General features: G+C 31.1%; 1 long non-coding RNA gene across 2 annotated transcripts; it reads right to left on the bottom strand.

Annotated features, from left to right (window-relative positions):
* Positions 1-1,281: 1,281 nt before the first annotated feature.
* On the bottom strand, positions 1,282-8,250 carry LOC148610826 (uncharacterized). 2 transcript variants are annotated; one of them, XR_015924784.1, is made up of 3 exons: positions 8,014-8,250; positions 3,363-3,460; positions 1,282-2,897 (listed from the first exon to the last, which is right to left on the bottom strand). It is a non-coding gene; the product is annotated as an uncharacterized LOC148610826 (long non-coding RNA). The 2 variants fall into 2 exon arrangements; XR_015924783.1 differs by lacking the exon at positions 1,282-2,897 and adding an exon at positions 2,904-3,141 and having other exon boundaries at positions 8,014-8,249.
* Positions 8,251-9,554: the final 1,304 nt, after the last annotated feature.

Here is a 9,554-nt window from a genome sequence, read left to right as displayed (position 1 = left end):
CCTTGGTTCCCTTGATTACTCTTCCATTTTCTGTTTCCCATGTTCAATTAGTAAATCCCTTTCCCAATTGTCGAGTATCCCATTACATGTGAAGGTCCAATCCCAGAGTACTTTTAATTATTGTCTTCGTCAATAATATGAAAGAACAGAGCAAACAAACTTTTTTCATACAAATAATCGCTACTTCAAGACATGAGAGTGACTAGTATGACAATTAACACTCTTTTTGTGATACTTGATATTACCCTTTACAGACAAGAAATATTTAAACTATAAATGTACAGATTTATCGAACCGTCTCCATACTATATTCTTAACAAAGAAAAGATAAAACAACATCAGAATTACCAAGGCTTGGAGTTTTGACTTTTTATCAAAGGCATGCAGGTCTTGTCATGTGACCCTGTGAATATTTTCAGGATTTTCAAAAGTTTAAGAAATAAATCACGAAACTTCATTTTATCATTGTTTTACTCCGAGCCATAACGACACAAATGGCCAGCCCGTGTCAAAACAATGATAAAATGGAGTTCCCGTGATTTATTTCGATTCTAATTGAACTAGTTTCTTGACATGTTTAAACAGATGCAGCCTTTGAATTGCACGAAATGTTGGTCACGTGTTTATCACTTTTGTTACTATGGCTATGGTCTAAAGAGTTTTGAAGCACGTCAGATAACAATTAATAATAAATTCATAATATATTCGAAAAATATAATGATCAAAATATCAGAAATAGCAAACTAAATACTAGTCAGTCAAAAACAAATAACACAACAAAAAACAAAAAAAATCGAAAGCGAAAACTACAAGCTCTTTAGTTCTGTTCAATTTGTAGCAGACTTTAAGACTGATAGGTATTTTTTACTTATGTGTTCACTATTTCAATGATAACATTTATTTAATTTCAGTACAATCACTTTTGCTATTTCTCTGAACGTGTGATCGTGCTATTTTTGAGTTTTTTTTTTTCTTTTGTATGTGTCTATTTACCATGTCACATGTTCTTGTATGTGTCTATTTACCAGGCAATTACAGTAACAACAAGTTGGTGCTTATCATTTTTCTAATATATGCAATGTTAATGAACATAATCTTACCATGCGACGACGCAAGTTTTTTTTTAATTTCAAGTAAAGTATTCACGGTTTACCTTGGTATTTTTTAACTACACTAAAATCAAGACACAATAGCATTAAATGCTACTATTTCTATAAGGATAATATTATATTTCATTTTTTAATGAACCGAACATATCATTTATAATATCAAAAACTGAACGAAATATTATCCGCTTTTTATTTCGTCAAAAAAGAAAAAAATAAATGAGTACATATTAGAGCCATTGATGTATCTTGATTATATTGCTTGCTAACCTCATGATTAAGGTTGTACAACAGATGATACAAAACAATCATCTCTAGTGTTAGAGTTATATTACAAACTGACATGCTAAATCGATGGTTAAGTACAGGTACTAGTAAACAGTGTTCCACGACACAGGTATAAACAGTATTTTCCTTATATTCTTAGCCATGAACTATGGGGTTTTTGGTTGTCTTAGTCGTTACTTTTTACGTATATACAGTTATCAATTATAACATGATAAACTTCATTTGTTTAGTTCCAGCAAAAGTTTGTGTAAAATCAGACAATAAATGACTTTTTTGCTCAGTTTTATGACAATAATACAATATTAGACTAATATATTCATCAGTAACAATTCGTATGTAGCTATTCATTTTAAAAATTCCGGCTAAAATAAAAACGTAATTTAACACAATAACAATCCAGAATTATTCTGTGATATAGCCGTCGAATGAACAAAGCAAGTCTTGTTAAGGGATCAATTAAATTCATCTAAACAACTTTTCGACAGATCCATAGTCGAACATAAACTTTTGTGTAAGCGATTGTCATGATTATTTCAACAAACAAACATACAAACAAACAAACAAACAAACAAATTATAAAAAAAAAATATTAAGGTATATCCATCTGCACTATGAGAACTGATTTGTTGACCATGTCATGGTTATTCTTTCCACTTGTTTTTCTAGCCGTACGTTATATTCCAAAAGCAAGACGCTTACTATACCGGTAATCGTCCTCAAAGTATTTCTACCCATATGTAATATTTCACAAGCAAGACGCTTACTATACCGGTCATCGTGCTCACAGTATTTAGTAGATGCTTAGTTGCTTGCTTTTTAATGTTGTTCCGTTTTGCGTATAATGTTAGTTATTTCATGCTTTTTTTCTGATTTGTGCCTATTATCTAGTCGCTGTTCCTGGATTGTATTCGCATTGTTAACTGTTCGAATCCTATTTACCTTGATTTCCGTACCCCGTAATATTGTGTTTGTGGTTTGTACAGTTCTTTGTAGACTTTACTACCTACTACAATATTAATCAATTATTTTATATTAAGACACAAAAAGAAAAAAACAATTGAGAGTAGACAAACAAAAAAAAAGAGAAAAAGAAAAAGAAAAAGAGTTTTTGATTGATCTTTATGTGCTATTTTGGTATTATGTGTTTATTATGAAATATGAAATTTATGGAGAAGTCGAAATAAATTAAATCGAGGGAAATCTTCGGACAAGAACGATATAAAATTTAGGGAGAAGTAGCAATAAGGTAAATCATGGATACTACTCTTTATACTCTTAGATTTAAGGATATATAGCAAAAAAGTTAATCGAGATAAATCTTCGGACGAAAATGATATTAAATTTAAAGAGATGTAGCAAAAAGGTAAATCGAGGATAATCATCGGAACATCAATATGTCAACCCTGGATTTGTAGTTCCTGCTTCCATGGAACACTCGCCTTGTTTGTTAACGGTCAAGCAGGTTTCTTGTTTGTTTTAAAACAATTCCTTTCTTGATTAGACCTTTGAAGTAAAATAGTTTTCTTCAGGTTTAGATTCAAAACAAAAAGCAATTCTATAAAAGAAAATTTATATAAAAAAAAGATAAATCATTTTAAAACCAATATGGATTATTTCAATGACAATGAGCTAGTTTGATCACCAATATTTGTCTGTTGGCTGTTCTTTAGTTTAATAATTCTTTAGAAGCTCTCAATTTATCTGGGTTGAATATACTAGAAAGAGCAGCATTATTTCTTTTAAATCCCTGAAACATATTTTAAAAAATGATATTTAACTCACAAGTTTCGTTAAACAAATATGTACAACCATTATTAGAAATTGTGTAGATTTCTAGGTTTTAATTACCAATTTATTAATAACAGAGTATTCTACGATGCTTATTCTTGTTTATAATTGACATGTTAGTATGCTTTACAAATATCTGTCCTGAGCCTTATAAGCAAAGAAAGTGAGGCTATTGCTTACCTGTCGTTTTCCATAAGGGTGCTTCCGACACAATTCACATATTCCTGTTTGTAGGCACGTCCGAAATTGCCGTACACATTTTTGTGGGCATCTACATTCTGGAATATTGAAAAGTACGGGTTAATTAGTTCGTGGCCAACTAACTTTTACAACTCGAAAACTGTTCGTAGAACGACTTACATAAATTCCCCATGCTCCCAGATATATGAAGCGTGCAGTCATTACATTGCATAAAAATGATTCTCTTATTCAACATTCTGTGTAACTTCAAAGTTCACGGAATAATCCCGTAAATGTCGGAGTCACGGTATATATTGCCCCGACTGACTCAAACTTTTTACTCATGCAAAGACATGAATTAAATTGCTGGAGCAATAATATGATTTCATGATAAACGTCTATGACTTCTTTTGTGAGTTTACGAGTAGGTTACTTCAAGTTTGATTTAAATCTGTCAATATTTGTCCTCTTTACTTGATATTTGTCCTCATTACTTGTCATTTTTTCCTATCGATGAATGTTTTTGCTTTATATTTTGCCTTGTCTTTATCGTTTTTTGTTATATTTTCTATAAATGTAAATGTAGTTTCCGTGATAAAAAGGGAAAATAAAGGATTCTTATTCGGGACAGAGCATTAGATGTTATGTTGTTAATTATTTTCAAATTTAACTCATTTGTTGTTGTTTCTTCTTCAATTTGTAGAAAAAAATTACATTTTATGCTTCTATGAACTAGATCAACCACATAACTCTTGCCTTGCAATCGAGATACTTGACGTACTTGAATACGAAAGAGACCGAAAGATCAGAATGTAAGCACATGCTTTGTCATTCAGATCGGATCGAAACACTTTTTTTTTCTCTTACTCAACCACTCGGCACAATGTTTAACATTTTGTCACTTTTCTAAAGCTTGATCATGTTAAAGTAGGACCACATCATAAAGTGTTAAAGATACTTATTGTTAATGGAACAGTACAAAATTGTTTTGTTGTTTAAATCGACTGACTTGCTCGTACGACGTCATTACCATCCTTTTATTTGTCATAATTAGCCGTGATTCAATATTATAGCGGAAGTTTCAGTATGTTTCTATGGAATGTGTTTACCAAAATAATAGGTAAACGCACGTTGAGTCTGTATAGAAGATTGTCTGAAATCGTTACGTAATTGTGGTTGAAAATTCTGAAAAAGGCAAACAGTCTAGAATTAAAAAAAGCCTTTAGAATTATTAGAACGATTTAAGTTGGATTAACAAACGGGTCGAATATTTGTTTATAATACCGGACTATGCTCCGTTCAAAGGAGTAGTTATCGCTACAGCACTATTGTTAATAAATGACAAAAAGATAACAATATAATAGTGTCGAGTTACCCATGAATAACGTTCCGGAGTGATTCATGTACTGAAAAAAATAATGGAATTACTATTTGAAGTCGTGCATTTCTTCATATGTCAATCAAGTTATGTTTCGACTTTGGTCTGCAAGTTACAAAACACAATTGATTCAAAAGTTATGATTTAGATATAATTTATAAAACGACTTTTATCTTGTTCTATACATACACCCTTACCGCTCGGGTTCTCCTGATTACTTTCTTAGAGTGCACATTTCCGGATATATGTTTAGATGTTATATCAAATTATAGTATAGATTGTTTTAATGCTCTTCTCTTACTACACTGATTTGAATATTTATTGTGCCAAAGGTTTTAATGTGTCATTATTAAGTCCCCTTAACTTCCTGTGTTAAGTTTCTATTCAGAAGAATAATCTGGTTTTTTTTTCTTACCAACATAAACTCGTCGCTATGAAATAAAATAAGACACGTGTAAACAAGGCGGAAGAGTCTGTCCAGTAGACCGGTCGAAAATGATATAAATTAGATTTTGTTTACTTAACAGGTTCAATATTTTCCCATTTAATTATGATGGTATCTACAAGTTCGTAACTATATTGGAAATAATAACTGTTATTAATTGTAGTGATATATATCAATATTAAACTGAGTGCTACCATTCGAAAGCACATTTAATAAACTTAGTGCTACCATTGGAAAACACATTTTTCGTTTTTTTGTAGTACAACGGTAATGGCCAAATAGTTCCTGTTTCTCAATGTAAAATAGTACAGGTGGTGATAGAAGAATATAATTATGGTATTAATTTTTTTTAATAATGCAGAGTAAAAAAACTCTTCAACAAATGTTGACAATCATAATGACTTCAGAGGAACACTCGATATTGTGATCTTTTCCACATTGACATCGAAAGAACAAATTACTCGATACTGAATTTTTGCCTCATTGACACCGAAAGAACAAATTACTCGATATTGAATTGTTTGCCTCATTGACATCGAAAAAAAAATTCAACCGGTATGAGAAGATTTCAAAGGTACAGAAATCTTCTCATACCGGTTGAATTGTTCTTTCCTTGTCAATGAGGCAAAAATTCAATATCGAGTAATTTGTTCTTTCGATGTCAATGAGGCAAAAAATTCAATATCGAGTAATTTGTTCTTTCGATGTCAATGTGGCAAAAATCACAATATCGGATTATTTATTCTTTCGATGTCAATGTGGAAAAGATCACAATATCGAGTGTTCCTCTGAAGTCATTATGATTGTTTGACATTCCACTGTAAGCCTTGTGTAAAATCATTTTTGGACTAATATTATCAAATACCGAATCTACTTTCTCCATGACTTATGATTAACACAATATAATTCAAAGTCCTCAATTTGCTGACATGTTGTTCGTACACCGATGGCATTGTTAAGCACTTTCATACCTGCGTATTTGTTTGACTGATTTCATATAACTTCATGTTATCTTTGTAACAGGCAAATTATTTTCATTGTTTAAATATACCATATATGAGACTAAGTTACATTACCATTTAGCCTATTATAATACTGATTGTAATTCAAAGAAGTTTTTGTCACAAACAGCTGAATTATTTCACCACAGTTAATATGTGATGAAACGAAGGGGCTTTGTTTATAGCTCCCTTGCAACCGTCTGAGATAATTATATTATCAATTCGTGCGTGCTAATGGTCGCCTTGTTTGACATTTCTCCTTATATCAATTTCATCACTCCTTAACATTTATGTTTATTCTTATACTATATCAATATTAACAGATTTATCTGGGTCTAGTACGATTGTATATTTAACAAAGTTGCTGAAATATTTAAGGGCCACATGCATTGTAGTACACATGCAGTTTAAATTCAAGCACTGAATAAAGTAACGTACAACATAAAAATGTTCTGACCATCTTGTTCAGATACACTTTTAGATATCTTTGTCACAAATAATCCTGTAATTCTGATTAGTCAATACGGGTTTTCTTTCTAAAGCATGAAAACATAGATAATGATGTAACCACAGAACATTACAAAAAACACTACAATTTAATTTTCCTCCCAGACACATTTTACTGCTTACGATTAACGTTTTAATCATCACTGCACTGAATTGTTATCTTTACTAACCTTACTATGTTAATTTAAAACTAAAGCATCAGGCGTAAATTCAAGTGAAGTTTACCAATATCCAAGATTTCGAGGTGTAGTTGAGTATTCAAATCTTTTGATATTTTAATTATTCTTATAGCAGAATATGAGTGATGTATTATGCGTAATTATATGGTAGGGAAATAACTCAAGTAGCGATGCACATCTGGTTTCCTTCGGGATACCTGTTATCTTTTGTAAACAGTACAGGTAAATTGTCATTAAAAAGTTTACACATAATATTGTTTTCAATATCTTTATTTGATGATGGAATCCGAATTATTTTAAAAATCTCATGTGACCCTTAACAAACTACGTATACCAGCGTCTCTGGGAATTTCTATGAAAAGTTGCATTAGATGTTTTGCGAATAAATATTTACGTATTCTTTTTTTTTTGTTATATGTACGTATGCTAGGGTTCAATGCGTTACAAACCCATTTTAAAGTAATTGTCCTCGTTAGTGTTTGTTCGTTTCAATTTATTGGTATATATTTAAAATATTGAAATATTGAAATATTCTCTGAATTTTCAAACACAAACCCACAAATGAAAACTTTCTAATGGAGTTCAATCATAAAAAAAAATGAGTATACAACATTTTATATTTCAATTCTGTTTGTTATAAATGAGCCCAGTTAAAGCGTCTTTAGAAAATTCTGTATATTACAAAATGATATCGAGAGATCCTTGTGAAGTCCACATCTTAATTCTATTTAATTCCGAATTTTTCTTGTATCAAAAAATAGAAGTACGGGATGAGAATGATTGGTAAAACATTATTACGGTTATGTAAATGACAAATATAATACAATAACGATATCCCAAAAGTGGATATGAATCAATTTAGAGATGTAGAAACATTCTTAAAAAATGCAGTTATCTTTAATAAAGCTTTATCCAGTATTGATGTAATGACCTAACAACAAATCAAGTTATATAGACCATTCCATGCTAATTTCTTATCAGAGTTGGGAAGTACTTCCCTCAGGGAAAATATGACGATAACCAGGTCAAAAGCTGGTTAAACGTTTTTACTATTGACGGGATGCTCAATTAACCTCGTGGAAGTACGCACACCGTGTGCTTTAAAATTTGCAAGGAAAGGTCTTTGCTAAATTGAACTTACGTTGTATTCGTTGATATATCTGTACTGATAATCTTCCAGACCGAACACTGGACAGTCCTCCAAGTGTTAAAACAACCAGAAGAAACACTTTTGATATTCTCATTCTCAATTGTTTATTCCTTTCTCTGTGTTATATTACACATTTTCGAAGATTTATACTCGCCCTGGTCTGTTCTGTTCATTACACCCACAGAGAAAACACACGTAGATTCTTGATGTCTTAAGTTGTATGTTATGATATTTGGTTTTGTTAATTGATAGGTAAATGATATTTCTTCCGATATATCGTTCTATAAGTTGATTGGCTACAGGAAGTCTCCTTCTCACGTATCACTCAAAGATTGGATAACTATTTCATTTATCGTTGTTTTGATTTATATGTCATTCGTCAATTGTCAAACAACGAAGAAGTCATATTAGGACAATTTATTATTAAATTTACAAAAATAGATGAAAAAAAGTATAAAATTTCATTTTTGAAACCAGAATGATTGCTTACTACAATTATGTAAGTATTTTGTGTAGTCGTTATGACATAATGCAATAATTCTATTATTTGTTTGATAAATATTCGATAGAATTGATAATTGATCGACTTTATATAAATACAGTCGTCATAATACTTATTTATCATATAGATAGCAGTGATTTACCAATTGTTCCCAGTGTAATTTTTTTCAATAATTCACACTGTGAAATAAATTCGGTAATATAACTCTCGCGCTTTCTCCCACCAAAACGTCACAAATATCAATCCGCCGTTCACAAAATTGTAAATTTGTGTTGAAAATAACAATGAATATTGGAGGAAATCTATATAATAAATAGGATAATCAATTGGACATCGTGAATAACCAAAATATGATCACTCGTGCCAAGAACGCATTAAGATTTAAATCGTGCGTGGAGCAAGTTCCACCCACTCGTTAAATCTAGGCGTTCTTCGGCATTCGTGATCATATTTTGGTTATCCACTCTTTCCAATTAATTATCCTATTATTATTCATTCCTGTCATATGGCACTGATTTTTCATATGTTCAACCATTAGGTCTTAAGTTATTCCTCAGTTTTTTTCTTTGCATAGAAGTTGGGTCATAATGAAGGGTAAAAACAAATTGCCGAACTGATAGAATCCAGACAATAGCCAAAAGTAAAATCCGTATAACAAATGGATGGCAATATCAGGGTAAAAACCGGAAAATTGGATTAAAACAGGAAACAAGAGATATGAACTTTGTAAAAAAAAACAAATACCCACATAAGAGTCCTACTTAAACAAAATGAGGGCCATAAAGCAATAACATTGTGTGTTAGATAATTGTGGCGGATAGCGCCTTTAATTTGCATTCATTTTTAATAAATAACTTCAACAGAGGTTTCCAAGATCATTATACCTTATATTTGACTGATATTTGGGTTTAATTTGGTCTTTTGTCTCTTTTACTTCGTTAGGTCCATTATGGTTGTCCGCGAACTAATTGAGATCCGAATGAAGATTTACTTTCGGGTTTTTAGTATTGGGTGTGTTCAAGGTTAATGC

Source organism: Perna viridis, chromosome 8 (assembly GCF_037379345.1).
Source record: "Perna viridis isolate PV_CMFRI_1.1 ecotype Kerala chromosome 8, ASM3737934v1, whole genome shotgun sequence".
NCBI classification, from domain to species: Eukaryota; Metazoa; Mollusca; class Bivalvia; order Mytilida; family Mytilidae; genus Perna; species Perna viridis.
Note: the sequence above shows the minus strand (reverse complement) of the source record. Positions and strands in the feature narration are given on the sequence as shown.